Source organism: Falco cherrug, chromosome 10 (genome assembly GCF_023634085.1).
Source record: "Falco cherrug isolate bFalChe1 chromosome 10, bFalChe1.pri, whole genome shotgun sequence".
Classification (NCBI taxonomy): Eukaryota; Metazoa; Chordata; class Aves; order Falconiformes; family Falconidae; genus Falco; species Falco cherrug.
Genome location: NC_073706.1, coordinates 33,313,134 through 33,340,137, shown reverse-complemented (window position 1 = coordinate 33,340,137; position 27,004 = coordinate 33,313,134). Strand labels below are relative to the sequence as shown.

At 44.8% G+C, this 27,004-nt stretch overlaps 1 protein-coding gene across 11 annotated transcripts in view; it reads right to left on the bottom strand.

Moving 5' to 3' along the window:
* CPT1A (carnitine palmitoyltransferase 1A) overlaps nucleotides 1-10,461 on the bottom strand; it is a 45,804-nt gene extending 35,343 nt beyond the window's left edge. For 2 of the 11 annotated variants that reach the window (XM_055722157.1, XM_055722158.1), the window contains exons 1-2: nucleotides 10,321-10,459; nucleotides 6,503-6,690 (exon numbers count right to left, since the gene is read on the bottom strand). The gene's annotated coding sequence lies outside the window, so the exon portion shown is untranslated. Of the gene's footprint in view, nucleotides 1-4,306; nucleotides 4,429-6,080; nucleotides 6,139-6,310; nucleotides 6,433-6,502; nucleotides 6,691-10,320 lie in introns of all 11 variants that reach the window. The other 9 variants (XM_055722159.1, XM_055722162.1, XM_055722160.1 and 6 more) reach the window with 9 other exon arrangements.
* Nucleotides 10,462-27,004: the final 16,543 nt, after the last annotated feature.

The window sequence follows — 27,004 nt, the reverse complement described above, 5'->3', positions numbered from 1 at the left end:
TCCTTTACTTAAGAAAACTGTAAGCCTTTAAGGCTGTTTGGAGTGATGATGGCTGAACACCAAAGACTTCCTGAAGTCCCTTTCTTTGAACACTTATTTTCCTCCTTAAAGGCCAATTTAATCATAAGCTGCTGTACACTTCCCCTCCTTTGCATTCCTCTGCTGTCACGTGCTCGCTAGCAAAGTAGGTAAAAGGGCACAGGCCAGCGGAGCATGCGTAAAACTCATAAACTTGACTGCCAATGTTAGTAAGGCAGCACCTCCATCAATCAGCTAACACACACTGAAGCAATAACTTCTTCTAACTTCAGGCATTTCGGTCAGCAAAACATTTCTGTAAAGCATATACTAATTAATCTTTCCCAACAGAGAGCCTTAAACAACAGCTTTTTACTTTCTTAGCAGCTTGGCCAAGTCTTACTTAAAGGGATGGGGGGGAAGAGCAGAATAATTTCTAAAAGTAATCTGAAATGACTATTTTCATTCCTTTCAGTGTTCTCCCAAAATACTGATGTCTTAAAAAACATACTTTGTTTTGTGGTTTTGTTTTTTTTCTTTTAAAGGCAAAAAGCTGCCTGCTCATTGCTCTTTTCAGGTTTTACTTCAATTCAAACATGCTAGAACAGCTGCAGATGTTTCTCCTCTTTCTCCCCTTCCCTTCTCATACCTCTGCTTGAGCCAACCAAAACGTACCACAATGTTTTTCCATTGTTATAAACAAGCACTGCTAGGTTGGATGTCACTTCTAAGTCAATAAAACACACAGCACACTAGGAGGCCTAAGCCCCAGTAGACATGAAGGTCTGAAAAACCATGCTGCTATGCCTACTATTCATAAAGTGTCCTCAGATTGTCCTTCCTGCAGTTTCAGAATATTTACACTACAAAGACCAAGGTTTAACTCCAAGTGCTCGCAGACCTTATGATTTCAGGTTGCAAACACCGAACAGTCAACTCTGTATTAGGGCTTACATGTTCCTACAGCCACAGAAGGAGATGAGGGCCTCAGCTCTGTAAATCTAAAGCTAAAAGAGATCCCATGTGCAGGATTCTTCTATTTAGTCAGGCATGCAAGAAGTCAGTTGTGGTTGGTAAAGTCTCTCTGAAGCACATAATGCAGAGCACAACGTCTAAAAGACAGTGAAAGAATTAACATGCGCATCTTAAAAAGCACCAAGCCACAATACAAGAGTTAAAAGTATTACAGTATTGCACAAAACAAGGTACTAATTCCTGAAGCAGTTACTTTTGGAAATGCTGTTGAGTATGAACCTTGATTTCATGAGCTCTATATGGACAAAATGATAGTGCTAAAAAAAAAAAAAGTTAAAGTTACCACCTCTACCTCAAAAAAAGCAACTCCTCTGCTCTAAGGGGATGTCACCTCTTACCTCAGAACTCATCTTAGCCCATACATTACTTGGCTCATGCAATCCATTTCCCCCCCCCCCCCCCCCCTTCATGTCCTATTCCTCTTGGAATAGGGAAAACCCTGCCATTTCTCCTTGGCAGGAGTCCAAACATCCACTGGAAAGAGACATACTATTTAAATGTAGTTTTCACATCTATAGCTCCTTTTCCTGCAAAGGAAGCAAGTTAATAAATGCAGAGGAAAACTGGAGAGAAGTATTCACATGACCATGAATAGCTAAAACCTTGGTGAAAGACTTAATTCTATGACTCTCGCTTGCCAGCTACCCCAACAATTTAGTTCAATGCTCTCCTCACAGATTTCTGACATCTATTTATAGATTAGCTCTTGTATACAGGGCATACACCTGTCAGTAACCAAACTCAGCTCACAAAACAATTCTCTCCTATTATTCTGCTGCGACAACCAAAGGTTGACAGTTTTTTTGGTAAAGCAGTGACTACTGCATGCAGTTTCTCCAAGTACATTGCTACATACCACCCCACAGCACTCAAACCGCAGGTTATTCATAGATGGACAGACTTGCAGCATTACATGTCCCTATGCTAAAAGCTAGAACATGATGCATCTTGAAGTATGATGGCAGTTCTGAATTCAGAGGCGCCTGGAAGCCCTCATAACTTCATGCACAGGCATGGTACCAACAATAAAGCAATGAGAAGCACCTTATCACATAGGTAGTGTCTCCGACTCCTGCCAAGTTCCTTCCAGCACGTAAAAAAACCCAACAAAACATCCACAAAACAAAAAACCTCACACAAAACAACCACCAAAAACCTCAACAACCAGAAACCTGACCTTGAAGAATTCATCGCTACTTTCTTAAAATAAACTAACAACTTGAAAATTTAGCTTACTGCTAAGGTTTCAAATAGAAATAGAGACTGGTGAGAAGAGTGTGATACTAAATCATTTACAATTACATTGTTTAAAGAAGTTTTCAAGATGGAATGTTGAGAGCTACCAGTTGAAAGTATATCAAACCAAATTTTAGTTAGGAAATAAGATTCCCATTTAAAGCTGGACACCTTGAACTCTGAAGGTCTTGCAAAACCGGGCAAGTGCCCCAATGTCTTTGTCTGGAAAAAAAACCCACCTGTTTTGGGGACAAAGAGAAGCAGGGCAAGGGGGAATTCCATTTCTATCAACAAGCAAAGGTATTAAGAATTACTGTTTGAATGTTAAAAGCAGACATACAGAACAGGAAAAAATTCTGGAGCTCTCAAGTTCTCTTAAAAGACTTAATTCTGAAACTTAAGTATTGGAACCATTGAAGAAGTTTTCTGCAGTATGTCATTGTCCACACATCAGATCTCCCTTCAGGAAATCAGTTTGCTTCAGCTTTTGGAAGAAAACAGACATTCAAAAAGTTTCATTTCTATGTTCATTTGTTAACGTATTTTGACACTTGAGGATAGACCACCAAATTCCATCAGTCTGAGGACAGACTTAACGAAATCAGAGTCAGTAATAAAACACTAGAACACCTGCACTGTGTTTGTGCTGAGACAGTGATCAAGTATCAAGTATTTTCTCTCAGCTTTTGACGTTATTACTATAGAAATTTGCATCTTCTACTCTCCTAGAAAGCCAAAACTATGAATGCATTGTTTTACACAGATTAATGAATAATTGTTGATGCTCAAATCTGTTGATTTCACACCAGATACTAAACTAAAAGCAAGAGAATTCCAAACACCAAGATGTCCACCCAAGTCTCTTCATGCATTATTCTGAATTTTAAATTGCTGTTACTGATGCTCCCGTCAGTACAAGCCTTCAGTACCACATACACAAAGTAATTCCGACCACCCTACGGCAGCTGATTTTGCTTAGAAAGTGCGCTTGCGATGAAGTGGTAGGTAGTGAAGTACAGCAAAGCCAGTGCTAACATCCTAAAATAACTTGCTAGCACGTCAATTTACTTCCACGCTTTGCCACCAGCTACAGTTTAATGGCAACACTGATCTGTACAGCCATCCCAGAAGTAGATGCAATCTACAGATAATCAAGGTTGCTTGATTTTTTGGGGTTTGTTGACAAAGACTCATGCAAATATGGTTCTTCAAACCAAAAAGTGTACTAAACACTTATATCAAGCGGCAAGATATCATCTTAGACAAATGGAAAGGGTTAGAGTCTTTAAAAAAATTTTTTTAAGAGTAGTTGTCTTTGTAACATTCATCAAGTCTTCACCTGTCTGAATTCTGCAGAGGCTCTGAAGCCTATCAATTTGACACCCTTCCAGATGTTTGATGCACAAGCAGTAGCTGTAAATCATATTTTAAAAGTTGAAGACAGTAAAAAAGAACCAAACTGCAGATGGATTTACAGGTACAGGGACTGAAACAGACAGGAGCGGCTAGGGATAGACCAGAGGATTTCACTGCCATCCAGACGGACCTTGACAGGCTGGAGAAATAGGCAGGCTGAAACATTAATTCAGTTCAACAAAGAACTGGAAAGTCCTGCACCATACACCAGTACACACTGGAGACTGACTGGCTGGAGAGCAGCTTCACACCCAGCTGCTGCACACAAGCCAGCAAGATGTCCTTGCCGCAAAGGCGGCTAACAGAATCCCGGGGTGCACTAGGAGGAATGTTGCCACCAGGTTGAGGGAGGTGACTCTTCCCTTCCGCTCAGCACTGGTGAGGCTCCATCTTGAATACTGTGTCCAGTACTGGGCTCCCCAGTAAGAGAAATGAAACTACTAGAGAGAGAGTCTAGTGAAGAGCCACTAGGAGGATTAAGGGCTTGAGGCATCAAACCTATATTTTTTTACACAGTTTGAACAGTATACATAGCAGAGATGCTTTAGGAAATTTAATGTAGCAGTTTTCATAATAGATCTGCTTCAAAAAATAAACTTACTTTACAACAGTTAAGGCCTGAACAAGAAATCCTGTGCTTCAATTGCTTTAAATGAATGGCACACCTTGGAAGCCAAACTGGTAGTAGCAGTCAGACATTCAAAAGGAGCTAATTTTCTGCAACTGACAAAAATGTACTGTTAGTTTGGAGGGGAAAAGAGGGTAGATTTTGCAGCAGTAGAATTTTTACAGATTTTGCATAAACTTTTCAGACAATGATTCATCTGAATTTTTTAACATTGTTCTGGTAATGTTGCTCTCACTGAAGAGCACTAGTATGTCATTATACAAGGTTTTTAAATGTACACTGGTATTTTAAATACCAATACACCGTCCAATGAGACTCTGCTAGTCTTAAGGCAGCAGGTAGATTTCGGGAGCTGAACTTAAGTGCCACGTATACTGCAGTGACACAGTGGGAAACAGTACAAACTCCTGATAAAAAATAAGCCCTTGGAATTGAATGTTACAGGTATACATGTCTATCTAGAGGAAACATTGACCTTTCCTATCAAATTAAGAAAGCCCATATTATCAACAATAAACCAAATGTGACTTCAGTTAAGTGTTTTCATGAAGTTTTCTATAAATGCAATAGTTCCACACACTCAAGTATATGCTGTACAGCAGCATCCAGCACTGACTCAGGAACTCAAGGTCCCATCCACTCTTACGTGAGTGACTGCTTCCCCACCACTATCTGACATACATACCAGAATTCTGCCTAATGCTAGCGGGTCAATTCAGTAAGGCAGCTAACCAGAGAATGCTAGAAGGATGCCAAAAACACTTTCCGTCATGTTCATCTGGTGGTCCTTTGATACACAGCTAAAACTAAAGCTAAAGCTTTTGCTTTAACAGAAATCCAAACAAAGATCAAAGTTGTCTAGAGTTCTATGCCTTTGAAAGCACATTAAGGTTTTGATTGAAAAAAATTTGATTGAAAGTAAGCAGTATAAAAGACCTCTCTCCTGTTCCGTTTCTTGCATATTCTACCAGCTAATGTCACATTCCTGCAGCGTATACTGCTCTTCTGTAAAAAGAAAACAAGATATCAAAGCCTCAGAAAGAGTAGAGAGCTTATTCATCGTTCATGTGATATTCTGCAAGGTACTGACTTCTGAACCTGCTATAAAGATGAACCAGATACTGTTCTTGAGAATTTCTATTTCTAAATAGCTTCCTTGCATACTAACTTTCAATAACATCTAAACATGCTTCAGCATATCAAAAGACACTGATACTTGCTGGTCTCAAGTCTTAACAATAACTCAGCTACCTTATAACAACTAATAATGTTCTACAGACACAAAATCATTAAGACAAATCTGAGAGGAGTGAAGCCAAATCATTTCTGTGCGATAGCCACGTGGATTAAATTCACACAACAGGGCTTCTCAGATGAACCTAATGACTACGACATAGAAATAAAAGAGAAACCAAAGAACAGCTCTCCTTTAAAACTTGAATTAATATACCATTCATTCAATTATAATCTCTTCTGACAAACACAAAGTTAAACGGACAGGTTCTCTCATGCCATTTTAGTTGTGACTGACACATGCTAAAACCAGTTTAAGCCTCCTAAAAGCCGAACCTGTTGTTCACGAGGCAGTTCCCTCTCATATGGTCTCCAAAGTAAAATTACTATGCCACGACTGAAGCAGCTTGAAGAGACAGAAGCCTCTCCTCCAACAGCCGCCATTTGACATTAAATTTCAAGTTCTTGTCTTTGGTTACTGCTAATCATCAGCTCCAATCTTTCCCAGCCTCACCTGCAACTGACAGCTGTGGTCCTTTGGAACTGCAAATGTCTTAAAGGATTCCTCACATCTGAAAAAATGAACAAATCCTGTGGTTCAAGCCAAGGTGGTGAACTGAATACAAGTATTTACCCAGGTACAGCAACACTGGGACCTACTGCAAACTTCACCCACAGCAGACAGTTGGAAATCAGAACAACTACAGGGTTTGCAGTAACTTGCTGTCCCACTAACAAACGTACCAACTTGCGTCCTGTCCTCAGCAATTTTCCAAGATCACCTGTGGGTGAATATCAGCTAGCCTCTGCAGGCACTTCCTTTGGAATCTTGGGCCAATCTCTTTATCCCCTTCCCAAGGGGTAAGCTGGAACAACAGGTATGTGTGGAAGTGAAGAGAGAAAACAAACAGACTAATGAAATAAACATAAGTATACCTGAACAGCTGTCTTCCTTCAACAGCAGACTTGAGATCTAGTTGTCACACAGAGATCTTCTGTCCTGCAAGCTCACTGCTGCTGGGATCTTGAATAGGTTAGGACACACTGAGAGACAGATTCATTTCAATGCTGCTAGCTCCTAACAGACATTACACTACAGCAATGGCAAGCAGTCAGTTGTAGCTCTGAAACAGAAAGAAAAACAGTTTGAGCTTTGATTCACACACAGCTTTCAGCTGCTCAGAAGGGACTGGATCAGACTGGAACCATTTTAGAAAAACCGATGGCAATGGAAAGATTAGTCACAAACAGCAGTCTGAAACACTTTTTTCCGTTACACTGGGTGAATGTATTATCTGCATCTATGTCTTCATTTAACAGGTCTGAGATGGCAAAGAACTGTGGAGCAAAAGAAAGTTCCTTTGCTACCCACTGAGTCCTTTCTGAGGGCTCAAACTAGCAATTGCTAACTAGTGTGATAAACATGGTGATCTCAGGGGAGAAACTCCAACGCTAGTTTCAGCTTAAGACATCCAAGTGTTTTCCTGCAGGCTTTTAACTGCCTTACACTCAACACAGGTGCCATCAAGATTTCTTGGAGAGATATTCACCGAACAGGCTGTTTTCTCTGGCACTTCCAGAAGAAAAGCCACAGTGAGTTGTCTTCTCACCTGATCAAACTGGCAACAGCCAGGCAGAGAAGTAGAGCAGACCAGCTCTAGCAGACGACATGCTAATTACTAGGCTAACAGTAAGGAATATTAATCTCTACAGTTTCTGGATCATACGGCCTCTCTCCTCTTCCAAACAGCATGCTTCTCTAAAAGATGGTTCCCAAAAGGTACACTTCCAAAAAAAACCCAAACAAAACAGTGACGTGTATCCACAACTGTAATCAAAACAGAAACATTTACAACTGTCATTATTTACAGTTATTTCCCTTATACAGGGTAGGACACACTATACTGTTCCTAGACCTTTTAGAGTATTCTAGTTTCTACTGCAATACATGTTATATTGTAACTTCCCCACAAGCTACCTCCTCTGACCTTCTAGAAATTCAGAATAAGCTTGCTGAGTAAGAGACAAGCATACAAAACTAAAACACTGCACCGTTATCATACCATGCAGAAAACTCCCCACCCCCCAAAAACTAGGCTCTAGATCTGGGTCATTTCTTTTTAACACTGCTATAAAAGACATACACCTAGGCATTTAGATTATACAGGTTTTATCCTTCTCCCTCCCTTTGCACTAATGAGATTCTATGTTCATGCAGTAAAGAAGAACTATAATCTTCTCTGTAACAACAAACATTTCTGGAATGGCAGGACTCTTATGAGGCATGCAAGATGTCACATCGTAGGACTCAAGATCCTGGAAGATGGAAACAATGTTTGGTGGCTGAAGGCAAACTGAATGGATTGCACTCTCGGTAGTTCAATGATCATTTACTGTACAAGGATGAAAGACCCGAACAAGGTCTTTCAGCCTGTTTAAGGTCGAAAGACTGAAGAACCAGTTCCAAACATTTTGCAAATATTTAAATTGACCATCCAAACTAAAGTTAACCTAGGCATAGAAAAAGAGGGATGATTTTCAGTCGTTTAGAGCTTGTTTTTCTGAACACGCGGAGTTCAGGACTGTGATGCAGCACGCTGCAGGACAAAGACAATAGGGCTGGAATATAAAATAAATCACAGGTTTGGGGTTTTCTTGTTTGTTTGTTGGGTTTGTTTTTTTTTTTTTAATGCAAGCATTCGTTGAAGTCGCTTTTTACCCAGGATTTCCCAAAAGCAGTCGGGCTGGGGGTCCGACATTGCGAGCCGCCCGCGGGCAGAAACACACACACCCACCCCCCCCAGCCAGGCGCCCATCGCCCCACACCTCGCATCCGTTTGCGTTTGCGGGTGCTGCCCCCGCCGCGGGGTCAGAAGGCGGGAGGCGCGGGGCACCCCCGGCGCCCGCCCCCCCGCGCGCCCACGTGACCGCTCCCGGGAAGTGGGTGAAAGGTCGCGCCGCCGCAGCGCCGCGCAGGCCAGCGGCAGCGCGGAGGGGGGGGCGGCCCTGCCGGGAAGGCGCTGCCCGCCCCGCGCTAGGGCTGCCGTAGAGGAAGGCAAAGCGATGAAGGCAGCAGAGCGTATGGCAGAGGTAGCAGAGAAAAGGGGCGTATTCGCTTGTGCAGCTCGGCGGTTTCTGTTCTGCTTCTCCGGGCTAAAGAGCCTCGGCTGTTTGATGTCCCGGTTTTCTTTACCCAAAAGTAACGTTTTCTTCCTGGAAGAAGCTCTTGAAGCAAGGCTACAACACCTCAAAACTCTAAACAGCCCTCAGATCAACTTCTCTTTCACACCAAGTCACGGCTATGACAGAGCCCCGATACCTGCGTAATCATGCTAAATTACATTTATACAGATCCACACCACACTCACCTACGTTATCGCCTGTGCCACTACAAATTAATAATTACCACTTTATATCGATAGGCTTACAACAGGAAGAGAACCTGCCAATTACCACTGAGGACTACAATACTTTTTTTTATATAACACCCGTTCATAATGGTCAGAAATCACATAGCACAGCTTGTAGATCTGGAAATTGAGGAGGTCAGACACTCAGGAAAATGTAATTGTTTAAGGAAAGGAAAACAAAAGGATGAGACCTTCCTCGTTCTCAGTGCTTACATTCCTATAAACTGTGATAAGGAAGCGAGCAGGTTTCTGAACAGTAATCTTTGCTAAACTTGCAATTTCAATACAATTGTCCTTTAAGTGCTGACAAATTGCCAGGTAAGAGGAAGAATGAGATATTTGTCTTGATCCTGCTTTGCACCTTTCTCTTTCCAAAAAAAGCTGCTTCCCATTACAGTTCCATCAACACTAGTATAGAACTGTTATAACCAGAGTCATATTTTAGTTCGATTTTTTTTTTTCCGGCCTCGACCAGAAAACATAGCACAAAACACGAAAGCTGTACGAAAATGAGGCAAGAAAATGAAAGTTCCAAGATGCTGCAACGATCTTAACCTTTTGCAACAAGTCTGATCCGCATCCTCATTCGGTAAACCTGCCAGGCCATGAACAAAGCGTAACGTTTTCCATCTGTGTTTATCTCAAGAGCAGTTTGCAGGGACTGCGGCTGCTATAGGTGTCACCGCCTGCAGTCACACGAGCACAGGGACTAGTGTCTCACACGCACCGGTCAGGACGTAGGCGCCCCGACCCCACCGCCACAGCCGGGGCTCGTACCGCCGGTGGGTCGGTGCAGCGGGTCACCCAAGCCACCGTGCTTCAGGCGGCGTAGCTGCAGCGAGCGCCCCCGTGTCACTGCGTGCCACCGCTCCCCGCCGCCACCCCCGCCCCGCTCTGCGGCACTACCGAACCCCGAGGCCGGGGACAGACGCCAGCGGGACGCCGCGGGCACCGTGCCTTCCCGGGGCGCTCCCGGCCCCCTCCGGCCGCCCCCCCGGCGGCTGCACCCTTCCCTCCAGCCCCGCGCAGGGGGCAGCACCCACCGCACTCGCACATTTACCACAGAACTTCGCGCTCGCCCAATGAAAATAATTATTAAGCTAAAAACAGACCGAGCGAGCCCGGTCTCGCCGTCCCTCGGCGCCCAGGCGCAGGGTGGCGGGGAAGGGGCGGAGCGGCAGCCCGCAGTGAATCAGCCGGACACGGAGGAAACCACGGCCCGTCGCTGCCCCCTACCCCGTTCCCCCGGAGCCCCCCGCCTGCAGGCGGCGGAGCTAAGCCGAGCCGCGCTGGGAAAGCCGGCGATGGAGGACTTGCGCCCAGCAGCCGCCCGCCGCCACCCACCTGCCGAGAGAATGGCGGTAACCGGCGCTCAGGCGGGGCGGGCCGGGCCGGAGCGAGCAGAGCGGCGAGTGAGGCGCGGCCGCTCCCTCGCGCAGCCTGCCAGAGCCGGGCTTGCCGCCCGCGCCCCCATTGGCTGTCGGCGGAAGGGGGGCGGGGCCGGGACGGGGCCGCAGGAGCGGCCCGTGTGGGCGGAACGGAGGCGGGAAGGGAGGTGGGCTCTGATAGGCGGGGAGGGCGGGGCGCGCTGCGTGATTGGTGGGGAGCCCGGGGCGGGGCCGAGGGGCGTCTTGCGGGGAGCTGAGGGGATGTGGGCTGGGGGCTGCGGGAGTGGGCTGGGACGCGGGCGCCGTGGGGAAGGGGGCTCCGGGGCTGCGAGGAGAGGCCCCGGGGGTGCAAATGTGTGGGGGGAAAGGTGCACGGTGGGAAACGGGGCGCGGGGGGGCTCTGCTTGGTGGCGCCGTGAAGGGGCTGCCGAGAAAAAACGACTTTACGAACAGCTTTCGGTCCCCCTTCTGTGTGGGAGCCCTAGGCGATGGCTCCTTCAAGAGCTCCTTCAAGATGGGCTCTGGCAAGGCTGAGAGTCAGGTGTCAGCGCAGGTGCGGAGCGGCAGGGTTGGTGGGGCTGGGAAGGGGTTTCCAAGGGGAGGTGAGGCCCGACGATGACTCTCACTCCTGGCCCCCTCTGCAAGGGAGCCCTCACTGGCGCCTTTTTCTGTCGAACCTGGGCTCTGGCTACAGTGAGGCGACGGGCGAGCGAGGTTCTTAGGGGGCAGCACAAATGCAGAGCTCCCGTGTTGGTGGGGCTGGGTTGGGGCTGCCCAGGGAAGGTGTGGGCCAGCAACAGCTTTCAGTGCTAGCCCCTCAGCAGGGGAACCCTGAGCTGGAGGTTCGGGGTGCAGCCGTGGAGCCAAGACAGCCTCCCTGGGAAGGCCCAGCCAGTCTGCTCTGCTCCAGCAGATACTGGGATTTGAAGGAAATAAGTACACTCAATACATGTCAGCAAAAATAATTCTATTCTTTAAAAAAATGCAGAATCATGCAAGTAATTCAAATGAAAGCATGCATGTTAGTCTCTGGGCAGAATGGCACTCAGCTGGAAATGAGTAATTTTTAATAAAAAATTTTAATGGGCTGGTCACTTTCAAGAGCTCACAGCTTGAATATCTGATGCTCTGTTTAATTTCAGTATGATAACAGCAGGAAGACTGCTCTGTCCCAAAAGGAGGTCATGGCCTGTCAGACTGCAGCGGTGCCAGTATGAAGTCTCTTCTTTGAGCTAGTACGCGTTGGGATTCATCCATTTTTCCTTTGTGGGCAGACCCACCCAGCCACACACTCCTGCCTGCTGCAATTTCCTGGATGTGTCTGAAGGCTCCAAAAGACACAAACATATGACCAAATCCAGAAGCACGGACACTACAGACACTAAGGCTCTCCCTTACCCTTAAGATCATGCAATGTCAATGGGAAGAAAACCCCATTTCTGGTCAGAATTTTCCCTTCTAGTGTTCTGTGCCTAATGATGCAATTTTAAGATGTTATTGTTTCAGAAGGACACAGAGAAGAAAGCAAGGGAAGGAGGAGGAAAAGAAGAGGGATTTAGGTCTGTTAGTATTAGCAAGGGGAGAAACAGGACAAAAGAATAAATCAATACAAACCCAGCTACATGCCCACATTTGGTAGCATTCACATTTACATATTTTTAGCAATAGCAGATAGGAATTAATTTGTAAAGTTGCAAGAAGGTAATTAATAGCTTAAAAAGAAAAAAACATCTGCAAGTTTTTCATCATGCACAAAGGCAACCTAAAATGTCTTGTCAGGTCTTGAGTTTTATCCTCCAGGTACCTTTTACCTTTCAAATATTGAAAAAATAAACCAAATCTGCTCGTGTTTGTTTTACCAGGAGTTTCATCCATATCTTAATTCCCCAGCCAACATTTTCATCTACACAGCAAATCAGTCAGAGGGGAACACGTGTTGGTGTTAATTGCTTTGATTTCCCAATAATTGTGCAAGCATTCATGAATTAGGGAGCACCCAGATAGAGTGCTTACTTTAACATAACTTCCAAACCCCCTGCAGCTAACCTTAGTAAAGACATGACAAGTATTGCGTTAGGTACGGCTGTAATTATTGTAACTTAGCCAAACCTGACATGGCTCTATTTAGCTGGCAAATGTAAACCTTACAGAAGGAAATCCTGTGAGCAGCTCCCAGTGGTCCTGACGCTGACACCTAGGTCAGGCTCCATTCATGCATTAACCCACAAGGAGCAAGTTAGATGCTTCTGTGAGACCATCCTGTGTGTGTCTTCACTGTGCCAAAGTGCTCTGTCTTCTCTGATAACCATGTTTCTTCAGCTAGGGGTGTAAGGTGATTCTGCCTCTCATGGCTGTAACTGCAGTTATCTGCAGGCCTGCAGTGTGGCCTGTGCTTCTGTAGCAAAGTTGCACAGCTCAGCAAAAGTCAGTCAATTTTTCTTCTGTAAATTATGTATTTTTAATTTCGAAAAAATTATGAGTACGATCAGCACAGAGAACATGTGCTTGGTGCTGTAAGACCTCCCTAGCAGATTAATTTTGACTCTTGTAATCCAAAGAAATCAAACTAATCAATGACAGGCCACATTTATCTGTACTGCAGCAGACTGAAATAATGTCAGTTTACCACGATGGATATGTAGCTCTTGGATTAAATACATTTGGTTATCTTACCCCAGGCATTCAAGACTTCCTGGCTTCTGTACATGCAGCACAGCTTATCTGTAGCAGCTTTTCTTAACCGCTACACCAATCTTTCGTTATATTTACACTTGTCTATTTTTGAACAGATTTTAATGATGACAAACTACTATGGCTTTAACATGGATCTGGTCTGGAAACCTGGCTATCTCCAGTGAAATTTTGTGTTGTTCTGTTTTGGTGTATATTTTTGAATTAATTCGGTTTCTCAAGTTGCTTAAGTCACGCAGTTTTAATATAGACAAGCAATTCTCTTTGTTGTCTTGAAACAGAATTATTCTGCTTATTGAAATTGAATTATTCAAGACCTTCAGAGCACAAATTTACCGGGTGCAGTCTTAGTTGCTTGGGCAGATATTTTCCCAGTCTGCTTGCTAGTCAAAACACCACTGCAGTTTCATTTTAAACAGAACCAAGACCATTTGGGTTTTTTCCTTCCTGTTATCTCCCGTGATACTTGAAAATGAAGGTTTCCACTTCATAGTTAGGATGTAAGCACAGGGCAAGTCAGTGTCTCAGACCAACTTACTGTTGATAGCCTGAGTGGCAAACCAAATCTGTTGTAAGTGAAGTGTAGAACAGCCCCATAATGTAACTTTTTGTAGGTAAGTGTGTGCAGGGCACCTTCCCATGGCACCTGAACAAGGTGAGCAAGACAGGTCTGGTGACAACAAACAGGGTTGGCCAGATCATTAGATCTTCAGTGATGAGGCAAGTCCAGGATTGTCAAGCTGGAAAACTGTCGGGATTAGGGTTTGGATCAACAGGGAGCACAGCCAAGTGCAAGACAGCTGCAGGAAGGCACCGAGGGTGAGAACCTCAGCTTCAAAGCTACTCCAAAGCGAAGCGGGGAGCCCCACTGGGACCTTGCAGCGCAGCTTCCCCCAACAGCTCATTTCAAGACACCTGCACCCAGTGTCTAAACAGGCCCAGAGGTCTGGCAGCCAAAAGCCCAGGAGGGGTGGAGGGCAGATAACCCCAGGGCCCCGACAGTGTACACACATACACGTGTGCAGACTCACAAAATGACCACGTTTACCTTTCTGCGAGATGATGCAGGAAAAGTGAAGATCCTTCCAAAATGCAGTGTCCAAAAGGGTATGGGATTTTTAGTCAAGGGCAAGATGTTGCAAAACTGTGTAGTGCGCATTACTGATGAGTGAAAATCACTGAGTGATTTCACATACCACGAATAATGCCCACACCTTGCCTCCTTTTCTTAGGTGTTCCAGACCACTCCTGTTTCCCAAGCCCTCACTGCTATGATTCAATCGTCTCAGCCACCGGTGTTATACCAAGCAATACCGAGCTCTGCCAGCACAGTTATGTCTCAGACTTTGATCCGGCTTGACCTTTGTTCATTCTTAAATACTTTCTCGTGATGATACAGTAGCAATTCAATATATATTTAACCTGAACAGAATGAGTTGCTATGTCTTGCCCTGCTTTTTTTAGACCAGATAAAATGGATATTACTAACCTCACTTGACTGAGTTGTCAACAGGTTTGTCACCCCATCCTGTGGCAGCCAGAGCTAGCAGAGAACATAGAGTGAGCATCTGTGAGACATTTTGGGAAAAGAAATATGCCCCTCTTCTAAGCAATATCCTTTTTAGAACTGATTATTCACTTTCAGTGTCTTAATGAGTGTTTTGTGTTTGAATTCATTGATTAAGGAATTGCAGAATGATCACTCAAAACGTGTTACAGGTTTTGCTCAGCGTTTATAAATCAAAAGAAAGCGAGTGAACTTTTTCAGTGCTCTGTCAAACTAGCTAGACTTTACGATCTCCTTGGAAAGTGAACACTTGTAGATGCCATCTAGCCAGTAAGTAATGCATTATTGCTTCAGAAATGAAACAATGACAAATTTGCAGGTGGTGAAAACCCACCTAAATTCCATAGATCTGATCTAAGAATTCTCCGTGGCCAGGGTTATGCTCCCAGGGCCTGGTATTACTATTTTGTACCCCTGAGAGAGTCTTACCTATTGTAACATCACCTCCAAAGAGAGGACCAGGGGACCAAGTGAACACAAGCACTGATCAATATCCATTGAGATGAGGATAGGTATAGATCTAATACGCTGCTGACCAAAACGTCCATAAATTTAGCAGGTGACCTAAGTTTTTCCAGAAAAGTTAAATTTATAGCCAAGTAATTCTGGATAAATCCTACTGAGATTTTCTAAAAGCCTGAGCATCTGTGGCAGAAAAGTCCAAAAGAAATTAAATGACATCTGCGTACTCAAAACACCGCATTTTAAACAATTCACTGTCTTTCCAAATTATTTTTGATACATATTGACCAGTAAGAGCCAAATGAATAGTACTGCCATGGCATACAGATGAGATTGCCCAGCAAGTGATGGATATGCCCCACACACAGATTTTTAGATCTCCTGGTTTTAGTTTCTCTCCTGATGTTTCACTTCTTTTCTCTTACTTTGTATGTTTATGACTCCTGGCTTTGTCTTTCACAGTCACATTGGGTGAGGAATATGGATCTCCCTATGCCATCCTGGATGTGAGAAGGTGGATGACATCCCATGTATGAAGGACATTACTTAAGCCTCGCAGCATGTGCCTAAGGTTATGTTAACAGTAGCAAAATGGATCCTGGCCAAGCTTTGAAAGGGAAGTATGGAGCAGGGAGTTTTCTAAGGTAAGGGAACAAGTCAAAAATACAATACTAAAGGTCATGGTATGTTAGAAAAAGCCACAGTGAATGTCGCAACCTAATAGTGCTTGTGTTTGTGACACTCCCTAAACTCTGCAAAAGAAAGAAAACTCTCTGACCTGAAAATACACACCATAATTTCTAGCATAGAGTAGAGGTTTCTTTAGAGAGCATTTGGAAGGTTATTTAGAGGCTGGTTTGTTCATATTACGGAATCTAGGAGATACTTTTGGGAAGACACTGTTACATCCATTTATAAAATATTTTTTTTTATTGTCAATAGAAAATCTGTCCCTCAGACCAACAGTAGCTCACAAATTGATAGCATTGTTTTCCTGAACAGTTTCAAATTCAAGGCATAACTAAAGGGGTTAAGTACTGCAGATTGTTTTGCTCTTTGGGCATCAGATACTGTATGTACTACTTCCTATTGCAATCTACCAGATGGAAGCAGAGCTGTTTGTTTACTACCCACACAGGCCTGCAAGGGCAACGGTATTAACTAGCTGTGTTTATTTGATTTCTAGTATAACAATTATGTGCCTTACAGTAATTCTTAGACTGTGTGCAGAGATTGAAGGAGATGGAACTGCTGTTTAGAGGCTAAGCCTAAAATGAAGGAAGTGAGTTCAATTCCTTGCTACTCTAGGGACAAAGTGAGGTCCTCAATGGTGGTCATCGTTCAAGACAAGCAGAGTACGTGGGAAGTCCATGCAGAAACCAATCTGTGCAGGTGGGGAGTTAGGAGGAGAAACTTCCCTTAATTTCACGTGATTTTGCCATTTTAGACAGAATGCAAAATGCACAGGAAAGACTACATGCCTCCTCCAGCTGAGAGGATTGGAAGATTCCCCTTCCACTTCTTTCATATCTTTTGAACAAATAAAATATAACTCCAAAGCATCGCAACGCTCACTAGAACTGCTGTCGGTTACGTAGCATTGCTGTGTCAGTGTAGACTTTTCCCTTCAAATGCCAGCAGTTCATCCATAGGTGACTGAAGCACATCCACACTTCATGATGGCATTTTACTTATTAATTGTCATGTTCACTCAGATATGCCTTCTTTAGTGACAAGTACAGCTGTGTGACGACATATTCTTCCATTCTGCCTAGTGCTTTGTGATTTTCTTGCTCTACATTTCAGAGTATCTCCCAGAAAACACAGGGAATTTGGGTCAGACCAACCCTGCCCTTCTTCTCTTGGCATCTAGTATCAGTGCCAGAGCTATTTCCAAAGCGAGCCAGATGAAGTATCCAGTGCTGAACACCATAGCCACAGCAATCAAAATGAGATCCATAGTGCTACTTTTTACAAAGACTTCCTTACCACCATTTCAGGAAAGAAAAGGATATTGTAACTACGCAACATCCTGAAAGAGGACTCATTTTCATTGTAACGTTCATGCCCATGTGTCTGTGCTGTAGTTGCTCTCTTATCAACACCAGCAGATTTCCATAAACAGACTGCAATATGAGCTCAGTTTCATAGACTTTGTTTCAGATGTATAATGCATAACCAAGAGATTTGAAGGCCCTGTAGTCTGCAGCATATGCAAGTCTCGTCTTCAGTCAAAGCTGAGTGCACACTCACAATTAAAATCTACCTTTGTACCTTTTCTATTTAATTTCCTTATCTTTCTATATCTGCAGCCATAATAAAGCATAATTTATTTGCAATGTGTTTCCTTTAGTTTCTGTAGTACAGCCAACTCAAGTGAGGCAGAGTGCTGAGTGAGTAAAAAGAGGAAAAAAATCCTCCAGGAACTGGAGCAGGACAGGAGAAAGCAAGTGTGAAGCTTGGGCATGGACAACGATTGCACTGGAAGAAAAGCAGTTTCCAATCTCCCTGCATAGCTATACTGCACATCCAGGTTACTGATGCGACTCCTCACCTGCAGCAGTGGTGTGCAGGCTGCTGCTGGGGGCAGGTCCTCTATGGCATGGTGCTCTGTGTGTCATCCTTGCTACAGCTGCTGGGCCTCAGCACCCTCCGCACCCTCAGCACCTGATCATCTTCCTCATCAGATACTCTGGTATGCTTGTGTGCTTGCTGTGGCAGCAAATATCACAGCTCTTCTGTGGATTCATGGTGCTAACCCTTGCATAAAGATATTTAGTTCCTCACTCTGCCTGTATGAATTCTGTTGCAGGATTCTGGGCATCCACTTTCTTCCCCTTCAGCTCCTGCTGTGCCCTGTTGCCTTTGCTGGCCCTGATGACACTTGGAATCTTCTTGCATCCTTACCGGGAAGAGATGAAACATGCATTTAAAAGGCAAGCAAACATTGCCATAACCTCTCAAGTGGTCTCTAGGAACACTGTGGGGGTAAGGGGGGAAGCACAGACATCAAAGCAGTGCCAGATACTCATAAATAGTACCCAAATTGGGCAGTACCCACAGTTATGCTGAGATTTTTTAACTGCCCAAGACAGCTATGATGCAGTGGGAACATTCTGATACCAGCCCTGGTTCTCCAAGAGTGAAGCAGCACAGGGTGATGAACCAGTTAGCAGACTGTCCAATACTGTGCTTTAAATACAGGGTTACAAAGATGGATCCCAACTATAAAGTTCAAAGCTGCAGCTGCAAAACCAGGATCTTAGTTAATGTTCATAAATGTTTAAATTAGAAGCCCAAATTTTCCATTCATCTGCCATGAAACCTCTGTCGTCAAGCTAGGGGTTTGGAGGTTTTTTTGCCTTTTTTTTTCCCCATCAGAAACTGATGTCAACACCAACAAAGTCAATGGCCAGTTTTTACCACTAATGCCTTACTAGGGAGGAAAATTATTTAAAGACTGGAGAACTGCCAGGTTCAAAAGCTAGTTAGGTAATTGTTTTATTCTACAGTTTTCTGTTCTCCTGTTCCATTTATTCTCCTCCCTGCATGAGGAAGCCCCTTCCAGAACAAGCCATTTGTCATGTTGATCTTTCTTCCTCACTTAATTGGCAAAACTTATTGCCTTTATATATTTATAATTTAATATTTCCTGAGCACATTGATGTATCTACATATATAAAGGCAAAGCAAGTCTGGAAAATATGCTTTACACTTGGTGCAGTGGAGTTTATGGCACTCTTCACCTAAATATAAGCAGGTTAAAGATTGGCTCTGTGGGTAAGTAGCTAAGAAAATCACTACAATATTTTTCAGTTTCTGGAGAAATTGAAGCATTTAGTCATGTTTAACAGAGACCATCCTAATAAGCAATAAAAATTGTTACAGACAGCAAAATGTTTGACTAACCTATTTACCAACATTAACTTCAGCTCCTATCAAGATGGGCAGCAGAAAGTAAACCAAGCAGCGCACAGGTACTTTTGTCCTGTTTGGCTGACTCTTTGTAGTGACGTAAGCATGCAGCGGACTTTGTCCATATTTTTGACTGAATAGTTAAATTCAGTGTAATTCTGCTCAGTTTTGTGGTTGTACAGCAAGGACAAGTTCTACCCATACATATCTAAAACATACATCACAACCACATGAAGAGCTGAGAACAGATAAGAAAAGGTGCCTGGAAGCACAGTTTGCCGAAGTATTTCGCAAACAAGTTTTCCAGGACCTAAAAAAAAATAATACACATGACTTTGTGGGCTATTTACTAACCTGTAGGCAGGTCAGCTTCCTTGCCATATCTGCCAGGCTGCCTCTCAAAATGCTGGCAGCCAGGGAATGACTATTGCAAAGCCCCACGTTCTACCTGCTGGAGCTTTACACTCCTGTTGTCTGTAAGTCTAAGGCTACTTTGCATTTGTGCCTGGTAAGCTAATGAGTTTAAGAATCACATGGACGACCTGCTGGCTGACTAGAATACCACTACCTAGAAATATGTTCCTGCAGTTTAATGAAGGAAGAGAAGGATCATGGGAAAAATAGCTAAGACAAGAAAGCCATCAGTATGTGGAATTATTAAAAGCATCTAGGGCTGAAAAGTCTCCGTGTTCTGTATGACAGTATAGGATGAACTAACTGGTCAGAGAAGGAACTGAAATTGCACCTCTCCTTCAAAGACTATACTTTTCTGAATGATTTAAAGTGAATAGTGAGGAAAAGCAATATTGTGAAACATCACGGGGTGCAAGGGGAGACTGCTTTCTTCCAAAGCTCATGAAAATAGTAAACAGTTGTTTCTCAGGATATAGTAATGCAGGCCTAATGTTTGTAGCAAAGTGTTAGTGACTGCCAGTAAGTGATTTTATGTGACTTTCCTAGGAAGCTAATACGATTTGAATCATGAACTTGATGCAGGCAGATTTTGGTTTTTGAAACAAATACATGAAAATGACTTTGTGGAGAGAATACCCGTGGGAAAATCACATGCCCTAGAATAATGCCATTTGTAAAAGGCCATAATAATTGGTCCCTAATAGATGTCCTTATTTTCATGAACACTGAATTTGATTCAGTATCTCAAAATGATCTTAACTTCGAAGGCTTGGTGAGGTATTGCATTGCTTCACATTAGGTCCTTAGTGTGCAAATATCAGCTGCATACACTACTGAACAAGCACTTTGTGCAACATGTTCGGAACCTAAACGAAAAAAATAATTCCTTCGGTAGAAAACAGGGCTTACTGCCCTCGTGTGGCGATTGCTAAAATTAAAAAAAAAAAAAAAAAAAAGAAAAAAAACCCAAGACCTTGGAATACTTATGCCTCGGGATTTAACCTAACGTAACTACCAAGAACAGGCACAGAGCGCAGACTGCGCATTTTTCTTGTTGTGAGACTTTCTCATCTTTGAAGCAGCCGTGACTTGTCATACCCCAGCACTTGACCAGATGACCCAGCCATCTTATATTTTCCGCCTATTCCTTCCAAGTGTGAGAAGGTGGTTTAGCTCTTCTGTTTGGAAACAGGAAGTTATGGATTCATTTTTTCATCCTGTAATTTTTGTGACTGATCTTTTTTTATTTCTTATCTTTCTCAGGAGCATAGGATTACTTGCATGGAGGTCAGTGGTCTTCTTAAAAACGCAGCATGAAATGTGTTTCGATAGTTTTTGGTTACTGCATTTGAGAAATTAGCTAAATGCAGAGTTTTTCTACGTACTTTCTCAGAGTGTACTTCTATGAAGCCCCTTTGAAAGTCTGTTTGTTTTTATCTTCGTAAAAACTCTCAGACACTGCAGGCTCCTCACAGATATCTCGCCCCTCTCGTGGGATTTGAGCTGGACATAGCTTCCAAAATGAGAAGTGTGCAGTTTTGCTGGGCTTCTTCTGAAAGTGTGCAAAATGCATGAATATAGATGCAAATATAATTGGACTGTTTGGAGATTAGCTAACATCACTCACCCTTACATCACTAGCTTTTGCAGAGGAGCTGCTGGCTCTATCCATCACTACTTTTCAGCAGCTATAATAATAATGCAACACAGATGAACTTGCACAATCTCTGGGGTTTTTTTTCCACAGGGTACATGCCTTCATAATCCTCCTCTAATGCCTGGTGATTACACTGATAACATTATTAGCCCTGCCAGCTCATGACGGACCTTCCCACATTTAGCTGCAGCCTTCAAATGGCAATGTCACTCTCTGCTGTAACGAGGTGCCAGCATTGCGTGGAAGGCCATTACTCACCGAAGATGTCCTTGCCTGGAGTTTCGTGTGTAGGATGCTGTCAGTTGGCCACGCTCCTTGTTTGAACCGGGCATGTTAATTAATGTATATGATACATGCAGGTGTATGTGACATGCATACGGCAGTATATCTGCGGGGTAAATATCAGATATATGACCTGACTTTACTGGGAAAATTTAGACGTGTTCTCTGTTCCTGCCCTTCCCTCCCAGACATTCTTGCTGCAGTCAAGAGACAGTGGAGACCTTTGAATCTGCCTTTAAAAACAAGTGCTGGGGACAAATAGAGCGAGTCTTTCTCAAACAGCCTCTCCTTTCAAAAGAAGGCCACAGGCATGAAAACACTTGGCACCCTTGCCCAAAATGGACTCTTGAACTGGACAAAATATATGGTTTGAGGTTTAGCAACTTATTTATTTCTCTCTGTAAATACTGGTGCTAGGACACTATCACCTACTCTGGTGTTTACACTCCAGCCTGCTGACAGACAAGGTGGACAAACGTGGCTCAAACACATCTTGTTCAGCAGAATCCCACCAAATACTAACCAGACGTGGTGGAAATGGTTTAATAACTGATCATGTTGTTCACACGAACCAAAAGAAGAAGAAAACCAAGCAACATGCTTGGTTGCTAGCACTAGTAGAGAGAGCATCCTTGCTGGTGCCCCAGGTCTCAGGGGCTCTCCAGGGTGGCACAGGATTTTCGCTTGGCCCCAGACCTTAGTCTGCGCTGGTTAAGCAGGGCACTGATGGTTTCGTGTACATGGGGAGTTTATGATTTCTACCATGGAAGGAGAAAGCACAGGTTATTCAGCAGGCTAAAGTGGGAAGTGTAATAAAAAGAAGGGGACGTAAAACCAAGGATGTGTTTTTTAGGCCCAGCAACCCAGCTTAATGAAAATTCTTCATCATCCAGGCAGTTGCCCCAACTAAATCTGCCATCGAGACAAGTTCATCTTACTTTATGGTGGCTCTCTGACAGTTGGCTAAGTCTGATCCCAGGTCCCTCTCTGTAAGCAGTGGCAACATATCCTCTTCCAGGCAGCTGAAGCACAGCCCATGGGCATTGCCATCACTCCAGGGCTAAGAAAGGAGCCCACAGCACTATCTTACACTTAGGTAATTCTTAGACACCTAAAACTAAATGAGATGGATTCCTCTGCAAATAAGTTGGTCCAGTGATGTTTATTTACAGCCAGCTCCCATTGATGACCACCGTACTGTACAGTTAACACCATTTCTTCCAATGTGAATGAAGTGTGAGGCTGGGGGAGTTAGAGCTACAAATCTGGTCCCCTGACTAGAATCTGTGTTGTATCTGTATAGCAACTGGAACAATGAAACATTTAATTTGAAAAGGAAGCGATACAAAACATGAACTTGAAAGGGAAGTATTTTAACTTAATGAAGCAAGACAGTTGCTGTGACTTATTTTAGCGTCATCAGAAATGACAGGGCGTCCCAAGAGATACAGGCACTTTGAAATCCAACCCAGTTCACTTATTTCTCTTGGTTACAGCCACAGCATGACAATGCCTGGAAGCCTAGGGTAAACTTTTCACGTGACACACTCTATGACAGGCATTGGCTTGCTGGGGGAAGAAGCTGCAGAAAGATTTGTGCCCACACTGAGACTGCTAATTTAGCCTGCTGAGATCCTGATTGCCTTGACTATTTCAAGTGGCTCATTCAAGCCCATGCACGCTCTTCTAGGCTACAGCTCGTAGCACACACCCCCCCTATAAGAATCTGCAGCGTTTCAGTAAAATTACTAGTTGCACTTGTTGCACCTGCATCCTGGGTACATTTAAATAAACATCGTCCTGGCTGAACTTTGGGGCAGGCCCTCACCATTTGTAACGATGGATCCTTATCGAGAACAGAACCAAAGTGCAGATCCTCCCTCTTCCCAAGAAAGGTCACTACCCTGAGATGTGGAGTCCCTGGCTTCAATCCAGCAAAGCACTTGAACCATTTACATGTGCATTTGGTGACAGCGTGCATGGGCTCGAAGACGAACCTCCGTTTCGATAGCTGCTGGAGAGTACACCAAGTCTGTAACATGCTGTGTCATATGCAACACCAAGAGCAGCGTTAGTACAAAATACGGTATTGGAACTTCTCACTTTTCAGGTTTTCAGGCCTTCCATCTAAGTGACAGTGCTGAACCTTATCAGTGCTCAAACAACTACATTCAGCAGTGATTTTTATATTAAAGTCTGGTTTTGCAGTCTAGGTTGTTCCACAGCCACAGAGAATGGGACCTGGGGTTCAACTTCCAAGACCTCTAATCCCACTAACGGGAGTGACAAATAGGACAGAAATGTTGAAGAATATGTATTTTTGGTGCATGTTCGGTATTTGAAATCCATTCTCTGCTAGATGCCACCACCAGTTGAATTTCAGAAATCATTTTCACAAAAATATAGATATTTAAGATACATGAATAAGGAGTAACACAGTGTGAAGTACAGAACAAGTTGCTGTGAGACATGCAGACTCAGCACCAAAGGCACAAAATCGTACAGGAATCTCCTGTAACTGAGAACTTATTAAACTAAGGTGTGCTTATGGACTACAGGGGTTGGTTAGGTATCTACTTCCTGAAAGTTCTTAAGTGTTCCCAGAAATATTCAGTTCACTTTAACTGAACAAAGTTGACTATAACACAGAAAAATCCCACAGGTCAAAGACAAAACCTGGCAAGGTTTAAAAAAGGGGAGAACAACACTGGTACGTGAAGTAAATCTCTAGAGCAAACTTCCGGGACAATCTCAAGTTGTGATTTATTTGCTGCATGCCTGGCTTGTCTTCACAAGCAGCCCAAGCTCTTGGTGCTTTCTATTCAACAACCTTGTCCTGTGAAAACTCCATTGCGCTTGGATAAATTGGAAGCTCAGACAGAAGGGGAGACTTTAGAAAGCAAGCTAAAGAAAACAAGGGAATTGTGAGCACAACAGCAAAGTCTGGACACCTGGATGCCCTAGAAAATGATGGAAAGAAAAGAAGACAATTGCAAGCAGAACTGGAAAGTCTGTAGAACCAGATGAACTGGGATAAACTGGAAACCCAAGTACAGAGGGACATGCTGGAGATCCAGGTACGCGCAGTTAGGAAGCTAGGGCGTAGCGTCTGTACTGGACAATGGAGCCATGGGGGTCATGTACTTACCTAGCCCAGCAAATACTAGGATGGAATCAGCTGGGATTCCTCTACCCACCTATGAACTGAATGTCCATGTGAGGACAAAAATGGTGCAGCACCCCCCATACGCTCCTTGCGCAGAAGGTGGCGGACTTGTCTTGGCAGCTCAAGCTGCAGGAAGCTGACACTGGCAGCAGCAGCTGTTGCCACATGCTGAGAGGAGTGCAAGGCTTGGGAGGTCCCCAGGGGTGACTGAGGAGGTTTCTGGGCCCCAAGCACCCTAGGGCTGTATGTGTGTAGGGACCAATCAGGGACAGGTGAGAACTGAGCGGTGCCGGGGGCCCCCATGGCCAGTTCAGACCATGGAAGGTGCATAGAAGTGGCCCCTAGGAAGAGGCAGTGGCCAGGAGCGCTGTGGGGAGGGCATGGCATCAGCAGTTTGCACAGGTTGTGTGTGAGATCTCTTTGATAATACAATTAGATTCCTACCCAACTTTTACAGCAAAAGTATCCAAATATATGATTTGTTGGAAGGTAAAACTTCCGTGATGATGGGAGAACTACTCTTTTGTGATTCGTACTATGACTGCAAAAATGTTGCGATGGCTCCCGTTGTTTTGGGCACCCTGCGTTAGATCCAGCTAAAGCTTCCTTTGGCATTGGAACAGCTAAGGAACCACAGGAGCAACGGGCATTCTCAGGGGTGTCAGCAATGGGCCTGCACGGGTCTGCTCCAGGGGTATCTGCATCGATTAGCCACGGGCTGGTAGCCCAGCATGTGGAAGACTGCAGTATTTCCTCACATCATAAACTGGGGCGGTGGGGGGGTCGGGGGAACCCACCCTGTGCACAGTGCATCACTGGTCTCTGCTGAGATCTCGGCCTAAGGGTCAGGGCTTCCAAACTCTTAATTCTGGAACATTGTGCTAATATCCCTAAATATGTTCTGCAAAATTGAATTGACAGAAAATGGGGAATTCAGTTTGTGTTGCAGAATGTGCCTGTTGATACCCCACTGGCCAAGTGTCACAGCTGCACTAGCCCAAAGCGGTGTCTGATCTGTATACTACTACAAACTCGGGTTTGAACCCCCACCTGTCCAGCATATGACAGACTCTCTTTAGGGCCCACCAGTGTTGTCCGCCTGGATTCTTCCAAGCACCCTCTGCGGCCATTCAGCATCCTCCTGGTGCCTCCCTGTGGGATCTGGGGGCTCCCAGTGCCTTTCAGTGCACTCCAGTGGTTTCTGAGTACGCTTGGTGCTGGCAGAGTGTTGTGGGTTTCTGTGCATCTGAGGGTCCCCCTGAATCCCTTTTCCTATAGCACCCGTTTCCTTTCTGTGCTGTCTATGGTCATCTGAATATCTCCCATCCTGGATTTAGATCCACAATGGATCTAAATTGTGGACAATTTAGGGATGTGGGATTCCCAGGTGACAAGGTACTTGGGCATGGTGCCCAAGCGTGGCAGCAGCACCGTGCGGAAGAGGCGATGGGCAGTCGTGTGGGTGAGCACAGAGGGCAGGAGCTCACTCGAGGAAGGTGGTGCAGGGGGGTGGGGGATGTCAGCAGCTCTGGAGGACGCTTCTGCAGGGCGCAGTCAGTGTAGCAGTGTGCTGTGAATGCTGTGCCTGTGAGCCAGCTCGGGCTGGAAGGGGATGGAGCGGGGCTGTGCAGATGCTGACGCTCTAGAGAACAGAACTGTGTCCAGGTTCCGCTGCTGTTTGGAGAGGGGGGGCTGCCTTTCAAAGCTTCAGATTTAATTTTTTGTTTGTGACGGCTGTGGGTGAGATAATAACAAAGCAACCTTGTTCAAGGGGGTTTTAGCAGGCAGGGAGGTCAGGGTCTGTGTAAGTCCAGGACATTTTTCCCTTGGGGATATGCTGACATCCGAACACTGGAGTAGTTTGGCTTTACCAGGATGAAGGGTGTATGCACTGTTGTGGGGGGAGGAAGAGCAGCGGGCTGTCAGGTTTTGGAGGGGATGGGGATGTTCACAGTGTGCTGAGGGCACCAGGGCTGAGAAAATGCCCGCAAAGAGCCCCCGCCTCCGCTGCACCTCTTGAGGCGTCTTTCACATCACTACTGTGGCACTCTGCCACCCGGCTGTGATCCTAAAGCTGACGGGAGGGCAGAATAAAGGTGCACCGGCACGGCACGGCACAGCCTGGCAGCAAGCAGGGCCGCCTGACCTCCCTGGGCCAGCCCGCGGGGGTGCTGGGTGCCCGTTGCCCAAGGCTGGGCGCATGGAGGCACCCGGGCTCTGGGCCCTACCTCCAGCAGGCACTGCGCCCTCCGGCCACACCGCTCCTCTAGCCTCACCAGCCGCTCTGCTGCGTCTCCTACCTTTGGGTCTTGTCTCTCATACAGCAGACAGCCCAAAAGAGCCCCGATACGTTATCCTCTGTCTAGGATGTTATCAAGGAGTGGTGAATTCTCTTCCTCTCACTGTTACAGGGAAGGACTTGGCTGTCTTTTGGGGAGATGTTCAGAGGTAGCCAAGGGGAAATGCAGTGTCCTGAAAAAGATCTG